Raw genomic sequence first — 26,413 nt, 5'->3', positions numbered from 1 at the left:
CAATACTGAAGTATCTATCTAACTTGGTTTTATTCTTCTCATTCCAAGTGTGTTGAAAGAAGTTACATTTATGTAAAAGTCAGAAAAACGCACACTCACCTTTATCTCACTTCTCTTTCTGTCATCGTTGAGACCAAAGCCCTCACAATCTGCGAGTAATATCAGCAGCAGGAAAATCGCAAGCCTTGCCTGATTCATCGTTCGGGATGCCTGATTTGGATGAGAGTATCAGTTTATCAAGCTGCAGATGCAAACACCGTTTCCTTCGCGCACAAGTTTTATGATCGCTCTAGATGCGTACTTAAATCTTCAAAGTTAGCCGACTTTAACTTCGCATTAAAAAAGTAATTAACTTTTTTAAATGTTGTTGAGAAAGCTGCATGTTTTCCGGACTTTTCATATTCTTATTGGGAAAGGTCAGATCCAACAAGAATGAATGCTGACGGGGAATAAGAAGCCATTCACGCTCCTTTTATTTTTAATCTTTGGTGAGCTTTTGGAGATTCTCCACCTGAATTCTTTTAATAACAGAGTGGCTATTCTGAAGTCACTTTTGAAAATGACGGTTCATTTATAATCAATGTAATGTTGCTTAAACTTGCCTAAGTAAACAAAGGTAGCTTATAACTTTACTTTAAAAAAAGCAATAAAGGGCCTTTTAACAATCTAGACCCGGTCATAAACCAAAAAACCTTCGAATTCACTCGAAATGTTTTTCTTTCAACTTTTTGCTTGCGATTTGTAAGTCGCCACTAGTTAATGAGCAGCCAAATTATGTCATCGGACTAAATTATATCTTGCGAGGATTCTATAATGCTTTCATTTAAATCTCTAATATCGCATGGATTTGTGTAAAGTGACTACAGGTGGATGTGCTTTTGTATTGACATTTGCTTCACTTCCTCATCTCCTTTTTAACTTGGGGATTAGACATGAAGAGGGAGTGGGGACGACACTGGATTTAAAATTGTGAAAAAAAAAATCGGGCTTTTTACATATCAGAATAAAGAGGAATGAAATTGCAATGTTTCCAAGTGGTTTTCTTTTCTTACTTGTGCTCAAATTTAAGCGAGATTATATGAAAACAAGATTTCCTTTGATATCGGAACATGGGACACATGCTCTCTTCATCAATATTTTCTTGGATCTGTAGTCACTAGATAACCAGGAAACGGATACGTTTTTCTCTGTTTCTATCTTTTTGTGAAGAGCCCTTCATTTCACTATATTGGACTCATAGTTTTATTAATGTTCCCGTGAAGTTTCTCATCACATGTAGATAACCGTTCTGGAGTACAAACGAAGGTAATTTGTGCATCTTTACTGAGATTCATAACAACTATCTGTGAACCTAGTAACGGGCATGTAAATCTACAAATCGTCACAATTGCTGTATCATTGAAATCTCCTGTTCAAGTGCTTTGGGACTGAAGATATTTGGACTGCACCAGACCAGTGTACTTCCGGCTTCTTTAGCATTTGGAATGCTCTCCACGGTTCATCAACTCTTTTCCTTTTCTAAGGGAAAAGTTGAATTTTCTTATGTTGAGTTTTCAGGTGTAAATGAGCTCTGTGTAAAATAACAACAAGAAACACTGATTCTTTCTTAGTGGGCGATGTAGTTTTTATTTCATTTAGACATATGTACGCTTCCAGGCAATTTATGGGATTTATATTTGTTTTAACAAATTATTTTTTTATTTAAACGTCTATCATCAAGTTCTTGGTAACTCATTGGGATGGACGAGAACGACGACGCGGTTTCATCTCCCCTTGTAAAAATCTCCTCTTGCAGGTTTCCCAGGCCACTCTGCACATGTCATCATCCATTCCGCTTTTGTTCTGTGTGATAAAAACACGTACCGGTAGGCATACTTAAAATGAAACAACAGCAACAACTACTATGACTCTCTAGAAAGCTTCTAGTATTTTTCAAGGCAACAATTCTTAATTAGTGTTCACCAAACAGCACAGTGTATTGAAGAGGTCGAAATATAAGACTTGTTTTTTTTCCTGAATTGGAAAAGAAGAACCCCGCAAAGAACGGAAAACGTCGTCATATTGTAAAAACCAAAATATTCCATGAGTAAGGTAACAATAAGGCAACTGACACAAGATAGACAAAGAAATGATAAAGAGAATGTACAAATACATTGGAACCAGATGCTTGCTTATTTTGCTTGTAGTTTAATACTCGTTTTTGGGATATGTGCACACTAATGATATCTGCTGGCAGAAACGAATCAATGTCTTGAAAGGTTTAGTTAAGATAGCTAAACTGCAAGAGATACAGCAGACCCAGTATTTTATGTCAAATACAAGAAGACGGTTCTTAAATGGCACTGTCCTTTCCCAACCACGAAATCCTAATGATTCCTCTTTCCTGTTTACTGACCAGATATATTTCATTCGAAAGGAGAAACGTCGCCAACTGTAAAACGCAAGTGACTAACAATAATCCAACCTGAATTTTAAGTGCTACTAAATTACAATAATTCAACAACTGAACACTGAGGAAAATTAATGGGACACCTAGAATGTCAAACTTTCTCTAGGCTCAAAATAAATCCTCAACCCTGGCTGAAATGGGATTGACATACTTGAGGCATTCTGTTGTTATAAAATGAATGATAACGTGCTTTCTCTTAGTAAAAAAAAAAATAGCTCAAGAAACGTCTTTACAGACGAAAGCTGAAGCATTGTAGTAGGAGACAAAACCTGTATTTGTTCTTTTTTCCATGGATTGCCTGATGCGAAGCTTTCACACGTGGGAAGGACAGTAGCCGCTACAGTCAGCGTCAGTACTAGCAAAATTGTAAGTCTTGTATTCATCTCTTATCGCCGTTTTTTTGATGTTCTGGGTTATCTTGTCAAGGTCTGTAAAAGTTACGAATTTGATGATGCTTTTTGGTTACCGCAATTTATAATGCTCGTTCTGTCATTGTCCAAATTAAAGCTTTCACCCGTAAGGTAGATTCCGAAGTAAATAATTAGTCTTTCTATAGTTTGTTAACAGAACTAATAGCTAAATACGCCATCAACGAATGACTTATACTCTTCTTTAAGCCTTCATTTTATGGCCTACGCAAAACTAATCATCAGCTACAAGAGTCTTATGTCGGTAAAATTTACTGATTGACTAGAAGTTTGAAGAATGTTGTTAATATTTCTGTTTTTCCGCCAACATTTTGAAAACGCTCTGATTAACTGTGTAATTAGAGAGTAATTTCCACAGATTTCAGAATCCTACTTGATTACGCTTTTTGTATTCTTAATGTTCCTTTAACGTCTTAAACATCTAACGTGATTTTTAATGAGTTTCTTGGAAATAACAAATGCAATTTACAGCACTTCTAGGAAATTAAGAACTTTTATTACTTAAACACCTCAATCATAAAAAAAAATACCATTGTATGAAGTTGGCATTGTTTTTGCTTCCATGAGATGAGACAACAGGTGCATTTCGTTTTTCTTAGACTTTACCTAAAATTTTGCTTAAAATACTCATTCCAAGTCAGTCCACATTCAATACCCCCAACAAACAAAATTATCTGCATTATTTATATTTTTCGCGATTTCCAAAAACATTTACAATATTAGTGGTTTTATTTTCTTGTGAGCAAACAAAAGAAGAGTAAATACTTAGCCAAGGGTTAGGAAACACAGAAACACTAAATATGTATCTAGAGTTCCACCCATATGAATTAGTGATACACCTTCGTTTGAAAATTTTGGCGTTAATACCTAGCTCCAGAAATATAGATAAATACGAAATATCCTCTCCATTCATTTAATATCTATTCCATATTCTCACTAGGTATCATCGAAAGGATCTTAAAGAATTCGGAGATCGACTTTCTTGAGGTGGTAGTTATCTTTAAGAATAATCGCACTCATCTAAATTCTAGCACTTTTCAATTCTTACATAATTTTAAACACAATTGTAAATGTTAAGTACATAGCAACAATTAGTATTATGGCAGAAATTTCTGGTCATTTAAATCCCCATTGAAACATCTTCAAGGGAGACGTGAAGACAGACTTTTCTTCCAATTTAATGTGAGAACGTCAGGCACTTTATTGCATTCACTGCATTTGAATTTATACATCGTCAAAAATATTCTTTCAGAGTTAGATGCTCAAACTCCGACATTTACCTCAAAGTTATCTTTCCTCGATTTGTCGAAGTTTCAAGAAAAGAATCGGTTATCATAGACTCTTTATCAATTTTTATCCCGTTTGTTTACATACAGTCATTTTCCTTGCTAATTCTATTTGCCGTTTTTGTTCCTTTTGTGACTCTCCCCAGTTTTTGTTTACGATTCCCCAATACCAGTGCAGTAAAGCCTATATTTTTTTACCACGGCTTCATCACGTGTACCCTATAACCAGATTTCCAGCAAAATGCATATTTTTCGAAATAAAACTGAAAAAAAAAAGAATTTTGGATTTTTCTATTATTCGCGTGAATCAGTTTCTTGAAACTTCGTGGACTATAAGAGTTAAAATTGAGTGAAACAAAGCTTGTTTTTTGGTGGGAAATGAGGCAGGGGGCGATATGACATATGTCAAGAGAAGTTGTATATCTACATATCTTTAACTAACTACGAAGTTAGTTCCTTTAATCAAGGGGATATATGTTCTTCCCAGAATTTCAATGTTGATCTCATTTTACAATAGGAAAATTTCAAATCATTTGGCTCAAAGAGATTCTGATCCACCGAGACATAGCAGTTTCCTTGCAGTTTGATTTCGAGATTTCGAGAAACCCGAATAAAGTCCGTTGCAAGCTCTTGGAAATCAATGTCGGATTTAAACGTCGGTGGTTAAAAGAGCAACATTATTCCATGGGGAGCCAGCATACTAAGTCAAACTTCCAGTAAAACAAAGGCAATAACAAATCTGAGCTTGAGAAATAAATTTATAAAAACAGCTTAAGTTTTTGTAATCAACTTTAGTCATAGTCCTTTACCCATGTTTCAAGTGTTTGATAAAGGGTCCATTAGTTGTCTTAATCGATGGTTGCAGGTTATGAGTTGATAATGGAAAAGTTATAAAAAGCATAATTCATTTGGCAATTAATAACGTTTGGTTTGATCTCGTCTCCCAACAGCCAATCCTTCAATGAATATTAACCACCCGTTTCGGGGATATAAGGTGCTTCAGTGATGTGAGTACATTTCCGTAACACCGAATTCTAAGGTCGAGCTTTAATACGAAATGCAAATAATTCTTACTTCTTAGATCACATCGCAGTACTAGTTCTCGCCTTTGGCAATTCCTTAGACAATGTCATAAACAAGGTCCCTACTCTCCAGGCAACACACTAAGTCATTTTTCGTAGAGTTATATGCCGTATTTCAAACGTTGTTATCGTTACTGTAATATGTAGAAGTCTTGCTCTTTTATCCGAACTAAATTAATTATATCCTTTTAATTTTTATCTGAACCTTGCGAAAAGTCTTGGGCTGTCCACTCGATTAGCCCAACACCTATTCGGCTTCTTGCAACACATTATGTCTCAAATTGTCTGCAATATAATCTTTCTCAGTATTATTAGTATTATCAAATAAAGTTTCTTACCATTTGTCGTGGATTCCAGTTTGATCCACCCGCAGTGAGTCCAACACACGGCTCTAAGACAACGAATGTGGAAATAAGAAACGCTAAGAGAAAACCACCCAAATTTGTTCTTCCGCGCATCATTCAGGGTTTTGAGAAACCTTTGGCTGAATTGTAATTGGGTAAGGGCAACACAGTCGCTTTATTTACTCATCAAGGGAGCATGTCGATAAGAAACGTCCATGCACTGTTCATAGTATTGTCAATGATAAATTGATATCCGGACGTAATACGGCGTCCAGGATGGGTCCGAAATATTTTTCTTTTTTCATACCATATCGAAAACCTAAAATGAGTCCGGTGTAATTTCCTAGACAGGGTAACAACTAACTTTTGGCTCTCCAATCGCATCCGTATGTCTCCATAACATGCATGAGCTAAAATGGCATCACATTTATAATATCTCTGGAAAAAAAGGTCGCCTACCGACTTTGATTGCTGTCTCCCAAAGGGACAACAGGAAATCTTCTTTTTTTTAAATTGTATGTGCTAAAACAAAAGAGGATCATCTGTCGCTTGCCTCAGCTTATATAAACAACATTATTGAAAGGTTTATTTCATAAAGGAAAGTTATAATTAATCATTGCAACAAAAGATTGCCCGGTCTATTAAGCGATCAGTGACTTGCTATCCTCCTCCTTAATGAAACGCCCATTGTTATGTGTCTGTCAGCAGATTACTGACAAAATGTTTTTTGCAAATTTATTTGTAGCACATTTGAGTTGGAAATTATATTCTCAATTTTTTACATTCGTATTTCCTTCCGTTGTAAATTGTCACTGGAAATGACATCCTCATAATTAAACTTCAAAACGAAAGTCACTGGGACAGTAAGACCCTTAAATTATTCTGTTAGCGTTATTACTGGGTTGCCAGTATGGCAATCCCAGTCGGAAAGTGGGTGGGATTTGTTTGTTTTATTTGTTTTATTACAGGGTTGCCAGTATGGCAATCCCAGTCGGAAAGTGGGTTGGATTTGTTTGTTTCTTTTTTATTTTTTATTTTTTTTTATTTTCCCTGTCGGTAAAAGTCTTGCCTGTCACTCCCCTGCTAAGTGGTATCTTTGTGCATAGAGCCTTCCGCTCGTATTTTCTTAGGATAGAGAGGGTAGTGGAAATGCGTAGATTTCTCTGTTGGACACCGTAGAATGATAAACTTAACCGGCAATGGCGTCGAAAGTCATGTAACGCGAATGGCGTTTTAGTGGATCGTTGAACAAAATGTACCCTTGTAAAGCTCAATAATGGCAAGTCAATGGGATGCTGAACAAGACAGGCGGTGGAATCTTAAAGGCGACGAGTAATGGACTTCGACAACAATCTGTCGCCCGTCGAGCTTAAATCAAAGTGAGCTGCATTTCTACGATTTTGCCAAGTGTGCTGTTATGTAGAACACTGAAACCAAATGGAAAATTCTCTGGTAACTTATGGGTTCAACAAAGACAGAGAACGAATTGAACACCTTAAGTGGATCTGTGATCAACTCTGCACAGTCTTCAGGTAAAAAAAATTGAAAATGTGACAGGCAAGAATTATTTGAAAGAAAGCTTGTCGTCTATTTTGTGCTTCATTATTCAAGGAAAAGGTTCTTCATGGAAACGGTTTGATCCTGAAATTTTAGTTTGTTGTAATATTGCGCATGTTTGACACGATTGAGTTTTTTCTCTTCACGCACGTAATGAAATAGGAAGGGGTTTTTGCCTCTAAGAGCAAATATGTTGTTTGTTTCAAAAAATGGTTCGCTGGAAAAGGTGGCCTTTATGAATTCATCATGTTTTATGATATGTGTGCTGGATAGTTTTATGGCAATAGTAAAGCATTTTCTTGTTATTCAAGGAAAAGGTTCTTCAAGAAAGGGTTCGAACCTGAAGTACATGGTAATTTGACAGGATTGAGTTTCTTGTCTTCACGCACGCAGTGAAATAGGAAGAGGTTTTCGCCTCTAAGAGCAAATATGTTGTCTGTTTCAAAAAAATGTTCGCTGGAAAAGGTGGCCTTTATGAATTTATCATGTTTGATAATATGCGAGCTTAACTGGATAGTTTTTATGGCAATAGTAAAGCATTTTCGTGTCAAAATGAGGTTAGCGTTTTTCTGTTGTGCTAACTTCATTATATATTAATATACATTCTGCCTCGTGAGTTTGTTAATCTCGTTAACCAGCAATGGCGTGGAAAGTCATTGCAACGCGAATGGCGTTTTAATGCATCTTATGTTGTTTGTTTCAATAAAATGTTTCGCTGGAAAAGGATTCTGTGATATTTTCTGCCTTTGTGAATTATAATTTTGTGAATTGAATTTTCGAGCTTAAGGTTGAAACGTGATTCGGGAGGATATTTTTAGTATTGCTCTGTAAGCAGGAAAGGTTTCATGAAAATAGACAGGTCTGTTGGAAGCGTGCTTGAGTTTCAACAAAATGAGCCCCAAAATCAGCAAAAAATTGTGACGCTGGTGAATAATAAAGTAGCGGCTATTTCCAAGATGATGGAATTACCTGGTGATAAATAACCTCGTCTTGGAGAGTAAATTTTTGACTTTGCAGAAACAATGGTGGGCGATTGTGATCTTAGTTTTGAATTCGCTCACTTATTGTCAAACTTTATAACACTTGACAGAAAAAGAAACTTACGAAAACCCGGTATCTTGCCATCATTTGACACAGATGTTTCACTGTTTGGCAAGTAAACATGCCGCGCGCGGCTGAATTCCGGTGATGTCACTTTCGATTTTGCGATTTATTTGTGCAGCCAAAACGTACAATAACAAAATTGAACGTACAAAAAATCTCCCAAAATATTTATTGCTGATCGTAACTTTTTATATTTTATATTCACGGTTCAAAATTAATGTTGTTTTCATGTCGTAAATATGTTATTCTCGAGCGACCGTCCTGGAAACTTTCTTCTGTTCTTTCTAAAAACTGTATATCAATTTACTTTGGCCTCAATATTTGTTTTTGCTTAAAGCAAGCTAACAAAATCTTTACCTCTCTGAGTTCGCATTTGTTAGCGTTAATAGTATTTTCGGTCTAATGCTTCTGTTTTGCGAAGGGGTATATGTTTTTGGTCACTAACCCCGCCGGACAGGGCTAACCCTAACCAAGCCCTAACCTAGCCCTAACCCAGGGCTAACCCTAACCCTAACCTTGTTTGTTTCAAAAAATTGCTCGCTGGAAAAGGTGGCCTTTATAAATTCATCATGTTTTATGATATGTGAGCTTAACTGGATAGTTTTTATGGCAATAGTAAGCATTTTCTTGTCAAAATGAGGTTAGCGTCTTTCTGGTGTGTTAACTTAATTAAATCGTGAGTTTGTATTTGCCGTGTGCCGCGTAACCTTGATTTCCACTCTCAAAATTACCTCCAGAACCTACTTTTTGCGTAGAATAAGCTTTTAGAATGATGTTCTTGTTTTGCAAGCTAACAAAATATGTACCTTGCTGAGTTCGCATTTATTAGCGTTAATAGTATTTTCGGTCCGATGCTTCTGTTTTATGAGGGGTATATTGTTTTGGTCTCCCATCCAAACACAAACCCCGCTGGACAGGGATTAACTTCAGTGAACTTTGGCATTACAGAAGCTGTCAGATGCTCATAGGGCACGCTTAAACTTGTGGTGAAAAGAAGTTGTGAGGGAACTTGAAAATTATCAACATGTCAGCCCAGATGCCAATGTTTCTCGCTTCTTTTTCATTAGTTATTCTTCAGAGACTGGGATGCTGTAGTTCAATACCACACAATTCAGTGCCTTCTGATTTTCTGTAACACGTACCACAGGCAACCCAGTGTATGCTTCACGGATGCATCTCGTCTGTTTAAAAATCGAAATTTATGCACATTTTCGCGGCAAGTGTCCACTTTTGTTGAATAATCAAGACTCGGTTTGAATGACTGTTGGTGCTCCGCATGTTTGGCTGGCTCAACGCATGTTTGCGTTTGTTTCATTTCGTCCGTTTCAGTGGGTGAAGTCATTCCTAAAATAAAAAGGTTGCGAGTCGGGTGATAAATCACTGCTGCTAAGTCGAAGATGTTATAAATTTCAAGTAAAAGTAATGACACCGTACAGAGATTATAAAAGCTGACGTTTCGAGCGTTAGCCCTTCGTCAGAGCGAATCGAGGAATAAGTAAGTATTTGAGATATTTGGGAGCAAAAGAAAGCACACGGAAACTGCTAGTTCTGAGCCAGGATACTTAAAGAGGGACGAAGGAAATTTGGAAGACCATTTGGAAGATCTTGAGAGAACTGGCATGGTCAAAACGATGAAAGAATGAAGAAGGGCTAAGGCACAAACACGGGAAAAAAAATTATGTCAAGTCAAGCGCGAAGGCCGAAGGTGAAATGGACTGAGAAGATGAATAAAGATCTTGTGGACTGTAAGCTCTGATAATCCTCCCTGTAATGAAAATGGAAAGAGAACAGGCTACATAGAGATCATGAAAGAGCTTTGGGATGGATTGGGACTATACGGCAATCTTCAATTGAAGAGCCAAAACCTTCGGGACCAAGCTTCGCGGCTAGAAAAAGTTAACAACTGTGGAGGGGATGTGAGTACAGCGGGGATGAATAATGATGTCGATATTAGAGATGTCACTACCGATGGAAATCAAAATATGCGATTTCAAGTTGAAGAAAGTGAAAATGCTAATTTCTCTGGAAGGGTCTCTGATTTACATATTACAGGAACGGAGCAAATTGCTGTTGTGAGAGATAAATCAATGTGCGATTCATTTAAGTTGTGTAATGATGCCCCGGGTGGATTGCCAGAATACATGCCCATAGACACGCCGCCGATTGTTAGCTGGGGTATGAATATCGACGGGCATGACATAACAGTTAGCGTCTCAGTCATTAATGATGCGTATAATGAGATCATTTCTTGGCGTAAAAAACACCTTCTTGGTCCCATATAAGAAAACAGGACGAGACTTTATCGACCAACTCACTAAGCATATTACTGATTGGAACAATGGCACCACAATGCAACATATTGCACTCAAAGCGGCAATTGTTCTCCTCGCTTTGGCGCTTCAAAAACCCGGCCAAAAATCGAAGGCGAAAGAACATCAGCAATGTCTCGAAAAACGGCTGGAGCAATGGAAAAATGGTGAAATTGAATGCTTGGTGCGTGAGGGGAGGGCGATTCAAAGGCGCTTGCAAATTGCAAAGAGACACGATGCGCCAAATAAAGCTAAAGTATTCGCTAAGATTGTGATGGAAGGGCAAATAAATTCAGCACTTCGTTTTTTGAGTGAGGATGGTGGTGGAGGGGTGCTACCTCTAACGGATGATGTTATGACGCAACTGAACGAGAAACACCCAACAGCGAAGGAGGCTAAGCTTGGATCGCTATTGTTTGGTCCTGTGGAGGATGTTCCAGAGATCATATACCAGGAAATTAATGGAGAAATGATTAAAGAGGCTGCCTTACGAACTAAAGGATCGGGGGGCCTTCTGGTATTGATTCGAATGGATTTAAGAGAATTCTGGCTTCTAAATCGTTCAAGAAATCGAGCTCAAATCTTTGTGATGCTCTCGCCACACTGACAAAGAGGTTATGCACGGAGTATGTTGACCCTGTGTCCATTGAGGCTATAACAGCAAATCGCCTGATTTCCCTTGATAAGGGCGAGGGTGCAGTGCGACCCATTGGGATTGGAGAGGTGATTCGGAGGATCATTGGCAAGTGTGTTATCAAGGTTACCAAGCGGGAAGTGATGAATGCAAGTGGATCTCAAGTGGTGTGCGTTTTACAGTGGACCATGCGATGATTTGTAAGCGTGGTGGGTTTGTCATACAGAGGTACAATGAGATGCGAGACCTTGAGGCGGAGCTGTTGAAGATGGTATGTTATGATGTAGAAGTGGAGCCGGGCTTACAGCCTGTCACTGGGGAGGAACTGAATAGAGGTGCAAGGACCTTACTCTGAAGCAGTTGTCCAAGCAACAGGAAAATGAGAAAAAGGGCAAATATGCTTCAAGGATCCTCGAAGTAGAGCAAGGGACATTCACTCCCCTAGTATTCAGCACCACGGGAGGGATGGGAGAAGAGTGTGCTAGATACCACGCCAGACTTGCGAAGCTTCTGGCCATAAAGAATTTATTTATTTATTAATATACATTATTTATACAGAAATTCCAGGTCAGCATAGCTGGTTTAAATGGAGATCTGTATTTACCCTCCCAACCATGATACACAGACCACAGACACAACACCGGGAACTACATGCCCTACTCTTTGCGACAAGTGTGTGGGTTCTTTTACGTCCCACAGGATTATGAACATTGAAGGGTTGTGAGACGGGACCTCCGGCTTATCGTCCTTATCCGAGAAGACTAGAGAGTCTAACCATTTGCAGATGTAATTACAAGGGCAGCACTTTCTCCTCAGTTATTTAAAGACCCTGAGTGTTGGTCCGGCCGGAGTTGAACTCACGACCTCCCGCGTGACAGCCCGTGCTCAACCAACTGAGCCACCGGTGCGTGGTAAAGAAGGGCAGACCTACATAAAGTACGACGGTGTCATGGATCTCTACTGAGGGAGGCACTTTTATGCCTGAGAGGCTCTAGGGATAACAGAAAACTAGCAACGAGCATTCATGAGACTGATTTTGAAATTGAAAGAGGGCTTGCCGGACTTTCTTATATAACTCTGCTTACTGGCTGGTCTAGTATAGTACGAAATCGTTTTCCCCTCGTTCTTTTTTTTTACTTTTTCTTTTTATAGATTTTTATTAACTAGTATGCTAAGACCAAAGAGAAAGACACATATGTAATGGATTTTTTTTATAATGCATATTAAATGATTTAATATTTTATGATTATTACTATTGTAAAATTTAAGATTTTTCTTTGAATTTGTTAATAAAGTTATTATGTTTTTTATAAGTAAGTATCATTCTTAATAATTTTAAATTACTCCAAAATGATCCCGAGACTGGTAAAATCTTTTCGCAACCTCCACTTATTTCATTCAAACGCGACAAAAACGTAGGCAACTTTTTAGTTGGAAGCGCGCTCAAAACTAACGAGCAACCCTGCACTTTCAAATGCGCGCGCTCACGATACAAAACTTGTCTTTTCATTGTTAACACTAGCAAGATATCGGAACCTAAACGATCTGTTAAGATCACCGATCGTTTCACATGTACCTCCGTAAATTTCATTTATTGCATAACCTGTACGTTATGCAATAAATTATACATTGGCGAGACAGGTAGACGACTAGGTGACTGATTCCGCGAACACCTTCGCGATGTTGAGAAGAATGACAACGATGCATCTAAGCCAGTCGCTCGTCATTTTAATCTCCCTAACCACCCCAAAAAACACATGGCTATCCGCGGCCTTTCCCTACATATAGGTACGACGGAAAGCCGCAAGAATCTGGAACAAAAATTCATCTTTCAAATCGGCACCCTTAATCCTCACAGTATTAACGAACGCTTTTCATTTAACTAATATATTCCTATTTTTCACGTTGCCATGGTACCACTAATAGCGTAGCTCCTACTCTACTATAAAAATTACACGCAACCCATAATTCCTCGATTTGCTCTGACGAAGGGCTAACGCTCGAAACGTCAGCTTTTATAATCTCTGTACGGTGGCCAATTTACATTATCAACTCCGTTGATAAAACCAAATTTTTGTATACTACTTCCCCACCGACGCAGCACCACAGTTTCTTTAGAAACTACCCCCTTCAATGATATACCACGATGACTTTCCATTTCATTTCCCTTTCACCACTCACCGCTTGTGAATGAGCGCGTAGCCGATCTATTTTAGGATCATACCTGATTTTTGTTTGCCTTTTTCAACCGCTCACTTGATCTGAGAATAAGACCGAATTTTCTAGCTCCAACGGCTTATTACCTTTGTGGTATAAAGGATTAATTAATACGCCTCGATACGTTGAATTTTTCTGTTTAACCAGAGAAAGTTTTCATGTTACGTGCGATTTTCGAAAAACACCCTGGAACCTTACAAGCCTTACATACGATGAATATTGCTCACAAAAGTTATTTTAAAAATACAAGCTAAAATCTTTATTATTTATACACCTTGAATCTTGATTACAGCGATGTGAAATGCCTACACAATGAATTCTGGAGGGAAAGGTTGGCTTTTCTAAAGCCCGCGCCGGAGAGAGGACATCGTGCAATGTCACGGCAAACACGGAAAAAAGAAACATACCTTCGGTTCTACTGTGCATAATTCGCTGATTCAAACGGTGAAATGCTCTCCGTTAAAAGACAAGATCTTTATTCAAAGTTTGTAAGATGTGCCGATAATATTGATTTGATTTTTCTGGAAGGAATAGTTTTATTTTGACGCGCCTGCGGGACTGAATGTGTCCGTAGCGTCACGCAATGTCATGTTTACGTAAACATGTGCGTCTTATTTACAGTAGTTCAGCTTTATTAAAAATTTTACTTTGCTGTTGTTAAAATTTAATTCGGTCAGTCTACACTGTATTGCTGGGAGGGTATAATTTTTCACAAATTGCGTTATTATAAACGCGAAAACAATCACAGGACCAGGATTCAAATAAGTATGCATTTACACGCAGCAGCACGTCAACAACACCCGCACATAAATACTACATGTAAATGTATTTCTGTTTCATTTCGTGAATATTGACATGTTGTATGTTTAAAGTTATCCCGTTTATAGCAGATTCTAACAGCTTGACTGCGCAAATCAAAATACACGTTTAAGTATCCCTGCCGCGTGCGATCGCTCGATCCGTACAACGAACAAATTGAATGTTTAAATAAATGCAACACAAGTTCTGAGTTTGCATGTTTTTCGGTAATATGTCATGCTGTCAAACATTTCCATCGATCGTTCGCTCGTTACAGTCATAACTTTTGATTTTTAATTGATTAAATAGGGAAACCGGATAAAGGTAATTTCACTTAGCGTGGTTTGAAATGAGACCTAACGATTTATTGACGGATAAGGGAAGAGAAATGCCGACTCTGTGACTTTAACTTGCATTGTCAGATTCATGTACATTGCTAAGTGGAAAATACACGCAAGCCGCGTGTAATGGACACAGCAATTTTACTCATATCAAATTACACGCAGACTGCGTGTAATTTCAGGCGCTTGTAATAGTTCGTATAAAATTTTACACACGCGTAACGCGCACGTATTCTGCGCGTAAATCCGCCATCTTGCACGCATTTTACGCGCGTGTAGATGCTGCTATTCCTTTGGCCAGTACTGTGTATTTCGCTTGTGACTAAAATTTTTGACTGAATCACATTATGCACGCCGCTTCTAAAACAACTCATATGTCAGGGCAACGTACCACGTGGTAGCAAATGCCTTTGCGATGGCAGGAGGGGCTTCCTTAGAAAGAGGCTTTGGTAAAAATTTATCAAAATCGCCAGGAACCTGGTGGCAAATACAAAAGAGGAGGGAAGAGTGACTCCTGAAACTTAGCAGCAAAATGATGCAAATGATAACAAAAGAGGGTACCGTAAGATCGTTAACAAGCTAAAAGATAGAATTCTACAATTAAAATTCAAGTTGTTTTTGAAAGTTCCATAGATCATGGGAATTGGGTACAGAGTATAAAGTAGACTGATATTTAAAATATTTGTCAAATTAATAGTAGGCTAAGCAGTAGAATACAGACAATTTCGACGATGTCTGACCCAAAGTGTTGAGGGAGCTCAAACCAGGACTTTCAACAAACTGTAATATTTGAAAGGATTGAACATCGTGTTCAACTGCTTAAAGCAAAGGCAAAGTTAGGGTACCATGTGAAACACCAATAACTGCTTTTGCAAGATGCACTCCTTAATTTTAGGTAATAGGTTATTTTGGGAACCGAAAAAAGCATATAAATACACCCTATATTTTGCCTTCAAACAAGTATACCCTTATCACTCAACTTTTCATTACTTGAGAGTGATTAGCACGGTTAATCTAAGACAACTTAAGAGAGTGAGGCTAAACTTGAGTTGCCTATACCACGCACAAATTATGGCAAGCGTGCTTTTTGTTATAGCGGAGCACTGTTATGAAATAGTTTACCCGTCAGCTTACGAAAATGAGACTCCTTAGGATATTTTAAAAGAGAAATTGACCCAATTTATAGTAGCTGTTGATCGGGCTCCCACACAGCAATCGTGTTTAAGACGGTGCAGGTGTAATGAAACTTTTTAGTGTATTATATACTGAAGATTTTACCGTGTATAAATAGATAAAATATGTATGTACCTCGTCACATTCCCCCAGTATTTCCCATTTCCCCCCGACTGTTGGCGAAATTTAGTCAAATTTGCCATTTTCGTTGTTGCGTTCTGGACATAGTGTATGTTTTCTCTGATAACTAAGAACTCCGATCGCTGATCCTCAAACTCTAGGTAAACTTGCAACTGTTGTTACCCTTTCGCCAACGAAGCTTAGTTGTGGATATAAACATGAGTAAAAACACTCTATAGCCTCCATTGAGCTCTGTTCCTGGCTGAGCGAAGTGAGAAGCGTTTAATAACATTTAAGACTGTTTTCATGAAGTAAATATTATTTCTATATGGTTCCTCTTCCGCCAGGCAACAGCTTTGTACATGTAGTATGAGATGGGGTGGGACTGGGTGGTAAGGAGAGTTATGGGCTTTTTTCAGATAATGGTCCAAAGGGTTGAATTTAGAAAAGGTCTAAACACTTTTTGTCTAGAGCTGTAATTCACAGGTATTCTTTTTTAATAATATGAGAATATCAATTTAATAAAAAATACCATGTTTTTGAACTTTAACTTGTTAAAAGGACATCGAGGTTTCCTCCGAAGACAAATTAAGGTAGTGGGCAGTGTGAGCGGAAGTTGAATACGGCGAAGTCGGATACAAAACCAGCATTATAACGTAACCACCAGACCACGCCGCCTTGGAATAATCTCCTTCCATGTTAGGTGGGAGATCCAAGACGTTCACAGAACCCTCCGTAGGTAGGCAATATGAAATACGTAAGGCATGGCGTCGATAAGCTCTCCATAGCCACATAATACCTGTTAAACGCACCCTGATAAACAGATACTCGTGTTCGTGCAACTTGTGAGAGTGCTAGTTTTGGCCACATGATGCTTTCCGCACAGCTTTGTGCTCTGCACACGTCTTGAATGTATCTTGTTTGCGTTTTCTTATTTGATTACTTCTTTTACCATTTACTAAAGCGAAAAACAAATTTTCCTCGATTTATTTGCAAAAATTCTAGTTGGGTCTGCGTTTCCGTTCCATTTGGCCTAAATTCCATAGTGAAAAGGAAAAATGGATCGCGCAGTTTTGGAAGTTTGAATATACCTGTTCAACTTTCCGAACAGTTTAGAACTTTGAACAGTAAGGACACTAAATAGAGATCTGCATGAGGTGCATTTGAGAGGAAGCTTTGATCTTTGCAAAATTACGCTGGGAAGTGAATAGTAATTTTCTACTTGACATTATAAGTTTAACAAAAAAAAGGTTTCAAACTATTGGGCGGCTACAATCTACGTTTTATTCTTAACTCTTGGTCATTTAAATAGATCAGTTGAATATATAGTGGTCGTGCTGAGCAATAAAACTTAATACTCTTAGTTTTGAAGTCTAATCTTTATGTACTGCAAACACGCATAAGGTATAACATAAATTCATTACACACAAATCAGGCGCTTTGAAATGAAAGGCGAGGACTGGCGGGCTCAAACGTATTCCCGGTGCGACAAAGTATCCCTTTTTGCTGTGGAATATCCAGTAGCCTTCAAATGAATTGAACGGGGTTGCGAAGCAGAGGAGGTTTCTCTCTTCCCCAAAAAAAATGGATACTTCGTGATAAAGGGTGGAAGGTGCGTTTCAGACAAAGTATCTTTTTTCTCCGAATACTCTGCATTCTTAAAATCAAATGGTAAATTGCGCGCTTCAGGTGACGCATCCCTGTTCCCAGTGGACAATTCAGGGCGGTTGTGGTAACTGCCATGATTAGACACTTCTTTTTTCCCATTCCAATTGATTGCTTGAGTTTTCTTGGTTGTACTGTCACTGATTTCTTCTCTGGATGTCGATTTAGCAGCATGGTTCCCAAGGCACAGCGTAAAATGCAGAAGCACGACGAAAAAGTAACTCCCATACATTTTCTAGGAAAAGGATTGGTAAATCTTAAATAGCTGTTAACCGCAACGTTTGCTTACCAAAAAACACTAAGGGATAATTTTGCTCAAACGATTCCATCGGAGATGACTCTCCTATAAGCTCTAAACACTAATTGTACCTATGATGGATAAGAGAAAGGGACATAACGAGTATATTAATGTAACAACATTCACAACTGCTGTGGCAATTTTGCCCTGTTACGGTTTTCTGGGAATGAATTTAAAATCGACGTCATATGAAATTGGCGCCCAACAACGGAGATAAAACACTCAGCATGTGGAATTTTTGACTGTCACAGTAAGTAATTATTTGCGGCAGTTTTTATGTAACTCGATCTTAAAAAAGGAATTTGTGAGTCCAAGACTACTTTACCTTGAACTGTTGCTTGTTGTGGATGTCGAAGTACAATCAGCTCGTAATCGGTTTCAAGAACCCGCGCAGCAGAGGAGCGGTTTTTCTTCTGAGTTTTTAAGGGTGAAGGTATGCCCTTTTTATAAGAGATATTGACTTAATGAGATAACACTGCTTTTTTGCTTTCTGTGGTTTTCCGATTGAGATTGTTTTAAAGGTTCTATTACACGATTTCAGGGTACTCATTAGTCTAAAATTCAGGTGCCATAGTTGTATCCGGTCATAAAAAAGCAATAAGTCTGTCACAATAGGGGGATTTCTTGTCAAATCTTTACTTCGTGAAAACGTAATAACACTGAATTATTTCATAATTCGACAAATACCAGAAAATGAGGAAAGAGAAGAACATCGTTTGGGATAGAACTACAGTGGAAAGCACAACAACAACAACAACTACAACAACAACAACAATAAAACATTCTTTACGGATCTTTTTATACGCAAATTGAATTTTTCGTTTAGTTGAATTCCAGTTAGTCCCTAGCTTCCTTAAGATTTTTTTATCCTGTTATTAGTGAGTCATAAGGTAACTAAAAGTGAAGTTTAATTAATTCATACTGTTTTCGGAATTGACTGCTTCACGAACCGAACGCCAAGTTCCTGAGCCACGAAGAAAAGTGTTGTCTTTGTGACATTGTTGAAAGAAGCAAAGGATACGTGGCTATTGAATCATAACTCGCGATTTCCTCCGGAATCGCTGAATCCTTATAATCCTCGGTATTATAAAATAAGACTACGAATAATATCTGTCGACTCAAAGGAAGTGACAAATTAAGGTCAATCTGAAAGGACGCGGTGCGTAAGGTAAGATTCTGTACTAACTCATAAAAACTGAGAATGCTTAAAACTAAGAAAAGTAAGAATTGACCTGCTAGCCTGAGCCTTTTTTCCCCTAAATTAAACAGTTTTCATTTTTCTTGGCAAACGTTTTATTGCAATCTCAAACTTTCAGAAAATTCGAAATTTCAAGTACAATTCTTTTAGAAATTAAGTCGCAGTCGAATTACAATCGAAAATTGATACACAGGCCATATTGTTATCAATTTTGAAAAATGAGCTGACATTTCTTTTATTACAAACAAGGGAATTGACAACAGCGTTATTTTCACAACTGGTTTAAATTTAAATGATTTACATGTAATTGTGAATGATAAAAAATGTTTAGTGACAGCCTTTTGTACTTCCTGGCGAAGAAATTCAAATTTGTCCCGTTTAAATGACAAAACCAAGAAATACTATCTGAAAAGAACATTTAACCCAATTTTTCTTTGCTTTTAGCTGTTTTTCCATAATAAATTGAAAATTCAGGCCACTTACAATTGTTTGTACGTTTCTATCGCTTAAAAATACGAGCTTGGAAATTCGTACAAAATGAGCTGCTTTCTTTAATATTGTTGACCGATTTTGGAAAGGCTTTTTTCTGGCACCGGTTTAGTTCCTTTGCGGTGGATTTAAAATGGGTTTTTTTTTTTATAACAACTCATTGCCGGGTTTGTCCTTATAGAAAAGCGTAGTCCTATATATGGTTCGTGAAATTTTTAAGCTTTCAAACTTTAAGCTCATGTCCGATTTCTTTTGGCTTTTCCTCCCTTTATATTTACACCCGCTGTCGAATTTCCGTCTTTAGCAAAATTGACTTTTTGCTGTCTAGTTATACCTGCACGAGAAGGTGAGAAAATTCCGAAAAAATATGTTGAACCGTTGTTGAGCCGGTCAACATTACCGCTGTTATGCAGGAAATAGCTACTAGGTATTTATTTCGTGAGTGTAGCGTGAAAGAGAAAAATTCACGGCGGTGTGGATCCGGCTGTTCTGAGAAACATCATAAATATTGGTATCATTACCATATTCCATTGGTATTATTCCGATATAGTACCTGTGCAAAGGTTGCATCTGTATTGTACTGTAGTGGTGACGACACAGTACTGCAGGTCTGAAGGGTGCGAGTTCGAGTACCGATAATTGAATAGTATAATTTTTCGTTCCCTTACTATGTTGCAATGTTGAGACTGAATTAATAAGTATATGAGTACAAAAACCGATAAGATGATACCAAACATGAAGAAGATGTTATTAGACTCTTTTTACACAGGGGGGCCTCAAACGGATACGAAATGCGTAAGACAGAGCTTGAGGAGGGAAATTATAAGTGTTTTCAAACCTTTTGAGAGAGGGTTTAAGCTAGGTTGAGTGCATAATTCAAACTAGGTAAGATGATGATTACGAATTTAACGTAAGTTTAAACGGTTTCAACCTGAGAACGGATTTTTTCCTGCAACATATATGCGATGTAAAGTAGCCAGGGTTACGACATGCATTAATCTTGCAATAATGCCAATTGTCTTAATTATTTTTGAAGCTATATGATATTTCCATAAGAGATTTTCATCAATCAACACACCTAGAGATTTATTATTTTACGTTTTAAGGAAATAAAGATATAATAGCGGGGCCCCAGGCCGCGAACTCTGAGGCAGAGCCCCATACTTAAGAGAATATGGTCAACCTTTCTTCCTTTGGTTGTTTACGTGATTGACCTAACTTACGTCCGTCCGTCCGTCCGTCCGTCCGTAAAGACGCTGGGGGAGGAGGTTGGGAGACTAAGGAAGAGAAGGGAGGGGAGTCTCGGGAATGCATCTTTGAGCAGCGGATGGGTGAATTTTCCTGGCGGGAAACTATTTCGCAGCCCGCGTATATCCCACCGACCTTCGTTACTTTTGAAAAAGAGTTTTTACAGTTAGTGACGAGCAATGGGATGAAGAGTAGAAAAGAAAAAGAGAGAAGAGGCGACGGAATTTGAGATATTTAATGGAGAAAGCCTCGAGAGAAACTTTAGCTCCAATTTCTCCATAACCGTGTTGGCATCCAAGACCATTGGTCTTAATAGTGCATCACTTGTGGGAATGATTGAACGAAGTAGTTGAGCAGGTGAGCCAACATCATCGATGGGTGTAATTCTGTATTCCAGTAACGAGAGATATGGATCACGGCTGTCTTGCTTTGCTATGGTTAACAGATTTTCACAGTTTTTTCACAGTACTTCTCAACGATACCATTTAGTTGAGGGTTTAGTGGACTGATAATGGTGTGTTTGAATTCCCACGATCTTGCAAATGATTCAAATTTCTTTGAAGAGTATTTGGGGACTTTATCACTGGTCAGTTTAGAAGATAAACCATCTCTTGGGAATGCAGACTTTATGTGGATTATGACCGTAATGCTCTTGGTGTCTGGCAGTTTTGCAACCTCAAAAATCCACCATAATAACATATTCGAATTTAGTAGGGTTATGGTTCGGGTTTGCTTGGTACACGAGAAGTAATCATAGGCTCCTTTGCGTTTTGCTTTCAGTGTTCTAGGCATATAGTGCATCTTGATACTTTATCGGTGATTAGGGAGTTGATTCCTGGCCAGTAGAGAGTCTCTTGCTCATTGCTTGGAGTTCAATCCCCATGTGATCCCGGTATATCCTCTCCAGCATTTCCTCTCTCATGGAGGGAGGGATCACAATTATTTCACTTCAGACATCTCATCTCGCACGTCCCAGTACGCATGGATACTAACTGGTGTTTGAGACTTTGTCTCTGGCCATCCATACTTAATTGTCTCGGAGAGTGTCCTCAGTGATTAGTCTTCAGCTGTTGCGCGTTTGATGTCTTCCAGTTTGGACTCTGACTGGAAACGCACGGCTTACCAGGTGCACATGTAGTGCAATCTCCCCTTCCATGTTGTCATCTACGGTTTGAGAGACAGGTGATCGGGAGAGCATGTCAGGGAGGTCTAGCTCCATTCCTGGTTTATATACCAACGCGTAGTCGTACTTTTACATTCTCCGTCGAATTATTCATAATCTAGATGGTGCTGCAACCAGGGGTTTCTTCACAATTTTTTCGAGAGGCTTTTGATCTGATTCTATGGCCACTCTCTTCCCATAGGTGTATTGATTGAATCGCTCCAGGTTGAACTGAACTGCTGGAAGTTCATTTTCTCAGTGAAAGATCTTGAAGCATAGGCTACTGGAAATCCATCTTGCAGTAACACCCCCACCTCCACTCCTAGCCCAGTTGGTAACTGAGGCATCACAGCTGATAGTGACAGGCTTCCTTACATAATCTCTCGAAATGCTCGGTCCTGTTCATATATCAACTCAAATTCAGTGTCATTGAGAATTCTAAGAGGCCCAGTGACTGTTGCCAAATTGACAATAAAATTTCCTAAATAATTCACTGTTCCAAGAAGTCCCTCAACTCCCTTTTTGTCAGATGGTGCTGGCATCTCGTTAATGGCACGGATTTTGTTACTGAAGTAAACTCGCTTTCTAGATTTTCTTGAACAATACATCTCTCGCCAGGTCTGCCAATCATTATTGGTAGCACCCTGGTTGTCTTCACTTTCCATATCCTCTTCAAGTGCTCAGACTAAATCTTCGTACTTATAAATATTTAAAAGGAAAGTGTAGCGTTGACACTGATTAAAGAGTTTTTAAAAGTAAAACGTCACTTCGGTGACCTTCATCAGTTACGTATGCAAATATGACTAACGATGGCAAAATAGGCAAGTAGGTGACAAATGTGCATAACGCGTGTGCCAAAAACTTTTTAATCACTGTCAAGGCCACAATTTCGTTTTATATCATGCTTGATTGCAACCACGGTATTTTTATAAATATTTCCTCTTCCTTATTCCAAGGTCTTTTATCTGCAGGGATCGCAGCGTCTATGATTATGTACTCTTTATCCACTTTGTTCACCAGGACAATGTCAGGCCTCCATATTTGGATCATTTTATCCATCTCGTTGTTAAAGTCCCATAGCAATTTCACCGAATTTGCTGGTTTATCAGCAAGGGCTTTTCTCAGTCAAATTAAAGTGATACTATGACCAAAAATCAATTCTTCTTTTCCTTTGGATTTCAAAACTATGTTAACTAAACATTAAGTGACCCAAGCACTAAACCTAGTTTTAAAAAGACACCTGTTTATTGTATTGGAATTGTCCTATTTTATAACCTGCATTTACATGCTGAAATTTTAAGCTAGTGGGTAAATGACGTCACTTTTCCCCAGATCCAACCCTCTGAGGTCAAATTGGGCAGTTTTGAGCGTGAGTAATGCCGGACCTTGAAATCCAAAATTTGCACTTAAAGTAGACAGCCTTTGGATAAAAATCAAAAACTCAACATTTTGTCAGTCAGGTGTTTAGCAAACAAAGCTTAAAAATCTGAAGAAAAAAGGAATTGATTTTTTTTATGATGGTAGCACTTTGAGGTTTTGTTCAAGTTGCTTGCTTGTTAAAATGGGTTCAAGGAAAAGTCCCGTACGTCCCAGCGTACAATACCAGCCGAATTGTCCTCTTTAAAAGGCAGTATTATACTTAAAGGCGTGTACCGCAATGTTTAAAAAATGTGATTTTTTAACACTGCAATATTTAAAGCAATACCTGATCCAATCAGAGGGCTGAATGATTGAACCAAAGAAAGCAAGAGACAGACTTAAAGCGCTCTGATAACTGAAAGGTACTTGAAAAAGATGTTGTGTCAACAAGGATTGAACTGCACTTCTTTAGCAGTAAACGGCGTGCAAAAACTGAGACTCTCACCAACCTTTTTTTTATCTCTTTTGACAGGTTAGCTTAGTGGGCAAGGATCAGCTAAAACACAAAAACATTTGTTTTAGATATCTCTTTACTGAAAATTAAATTTTAATTTGACATTTAGTTTCTATCACTATTGTTTTACAGAGTAGCAGAACGTCACGCCGACTTCTATTCATTTGACCTTCTTATTGCAGTTCTCTCAGCTCCATTCCGCAAGCTTTCTTTCTTGCAATTACACCCTCTCGTTTCTTCAAAGCCCAACTGACGCTGTCAAAAGAGAAGTCAAACTCTGTGTTTAGTCCTACATAAAAATAGTGTTTGCTTTTGAAAAGCAAAGTTTGAACTAACTCTTAAGCGTTCAGAGTTGCGACTAGCACAAGGACCCTTACAATGTAAAGGAGGACGTATAGGTAAGAGAGTTGTGATAAATGAATTACTGCTGTGAATTAGGCTATCAGGACATGCGAAATTGATGCAAGCTGAAAGTTGGGAAAAAGGACCAACGTTTCTTGACGAGAATAACACATGCCTCTTGTGATTTTATCTCGCAGCATCCAAGTTAGAGTGGATTGAAGCTAACTATTTATTGCTGGTTGACTGAAACTCGGCGAGAAATTTATGGTCTCCAGATGTCTTTCCTTGATTAAAACTATCAATATTTTTTATTGTCGGTGGGATCCACTATATCTCTCCCTTCCGAGTATTAAAATAGATTCTTTCAATGACGACCTTCCAAAGAATAGCTCTTGCTTCTTTACAAATTCCTCTTAATACCCTTCATACCGAACCTCGTTCCTTGCTGCTTTATGCCAAGAGAGATGATGTTATGTTTTCATGTTCGTAAGACACGTTTTGCCTTTGTCTCTATTGTCCCATTTCAAACCTACCCAAACATTATTTACATCTTGAAGGTGTGCTGTTACGGAACACAACTCGAATGAAAGAGTATTACAACTGTTACCTTAATCTGAAGATTACTTTTTTCACTTGCATCACCCTTGGGCCGCCTTGGACTTATCCATGGTGAGAACGATTCCACGTTTTGAAACAGAAAACCTAACACCATTACTCCCCACCGAATAAACACCCGAGCGTACATGGTTAAGGAAGACAGTAGATGTAAGGATATTCCGGCTGGCTTGAGGTCTCTTTTTATATGAAAATTGTTTTAATTTGTCCTGGTTTTCTATGAACGGAAACATTAATGGTGAAGCTCATTAAAAATCCATTAGTACTTTATAGTTGTCCAAACGTTTCCATAATTTATTTAAACTTTAAGATCTGACAAGTTTGTAACACTTTATTTTTTTTCATCCAGGATACTCGTCCGATATCAGACAAACAAGCGGACAATCAATAGACATGCAGAGTGAGAAAGGAAAAGGAATTTCCAGTTAACGTTCAAAAGATATCCTTCCCGTTGTCAATGAAGGGAAGTTTAATTCCACTCCTTAATTTGATACCATTCAGGTTATTGAAAGGTTGGTTATCCAGGGGCCGCGGAGAGGGAGGGGCTGGGCACTTCATCCCCTACTTTTTTCCGATACGGTTTATTTTTACTCCTAAACCCTTTACACTTCCGTAATCCATACCAAAATCTTGTCCCCGAATTTATTATAAGTGAGAAGTTTTTCTTATGAAAATGAGTTTTCATTCATATGTAAAGAAGAACTAATTACCATCACAAAAACTTCGTGTGTGTTCTTTCCGTTTAAAAAAAGGAGCAGCAGTGTTTTATCGGGTACAAAAACACGTACTGCGAGTTTTTGAACGAACATTCCACAGAAAAGCGTGTCCCTCGGGAGTCCGAGCAAAGGTTAAAATAGGACACTGCGGAAAATACCATAATACTCTTTGTTTGTCCCAAATATTTTGCTTTTCTTGGGACTAATAGAAACTGTAATCAATGCTGTCGCAAATTTGGGGGGTGGGGGGAGGGGGGCAAACAAAGAGCATTATGGTATTTTGCAAAGTGGCCTTTGTGAGAGAAAGATATTAGCTTCAGGAATTATTAATGAGTTTTGGAAGCTTGCTTTGGCGCGTTTAGTCACCTATTGCAAAAGAGGATGTGGTAAGAATGGTGGAGTGGTCGTATCTCACATCAGCGATCATTTTCTAGTGTATATTTTTGGAAACTTAGACTGCCTAAGTAAAAAAGTCCCCAACTGGCTTTGTTAATGTAAGATCCTACAAGAATTATGATCGTGACAAATTTGTCAAGGATCTCGAACAAGTGTCATGGCACGAGACCGCTCTTGTTGACTACGCGAGTGAAATGCTTGTTCACTTCAACATAAATTTTCTTCATGTGCTTGAAAGTCAGGCCCCTATTTAAACAGTGAGGATTAAACCCCGTTGCTTTCCTTTTGCCGAAACAGCAACTCAGCAAGTATACACGAGAGATTTAAAGGAGGTTGCGGACGAGTTCAATAAATTCTTCACTTCCGTGGGTGATAGGGCCTCTGAGTCTTCCAAGTCCCTGCTGGACTTACACAATCTTGGCTAAGTTCGGTACATGGTGTTATTATAATGGTCTCCTAATCAACCCTGATAAGACCAAACTCTGCTGCAAATGCTGCAACGACTCCCCAATTTTCATGTCACTTTATCAGCTAGGTAAAGAAGTTACTCCATCCAACACAGCGAGGGA

General features: G+C 38.4%; 2 long non-coding RNA genes across 2 annotated transcripts; both read right to left on the bottom strand.

Moving 5' to 3' along the window:
• Positions 1-1,599: 1,599 nt before the first annotated feature.
• On the bottom strand, positions 1,600-5,961 carry LOC138021570 (uncharacterized). The gene is made up of 2 exons (XR_011126398.1): positions 5,584-5,961; positions 1,600-1,842 (listed from the first exon to the last, which is right to left on the bottom strand). It is a non-coding gene; the product is annotated as an uncharacterized lncRNA (long non-coding RNA).
• A 17,872-nt stretch (positions 5,962-23,833) lies between these two features.
• On the bottom strand, positions 23,834-24,921 carry LOC138021523 (uncharacterized). Its single transcript, XR_011126382.1, has 2 exons — positions 24,725-24,921; positions 23,834-24,030 (listed from the first exon to the last, which is right to left on the bottom strand). It is a non-coding gene; the product is annotated as an uncharacterized lncRNA (long non-coding RNA).
• Positions 24,922-26,413: the final 1,492 nt, after the last annotated feature.

The sequence above is a fragment of the Montipora capricornis genome, chromosome 10, assembly GCF_036669925.1.
Source record: "Montipora capricornis isolate CH-2021 chromosome 10, ASM3666992v2, whole genome shotgun sequence".
NCBI classification, from domain to species: Eukaryota; Metazoa; Cnidaria; class Anthozoa; order Scleractinia; family Acroporidae; genus Montipora; species Montipora capricornis.
Note: the sequence above shows the minus strand (reverse complement) of the source record. Positions and strands in the feature narration are given on the sequence as shown.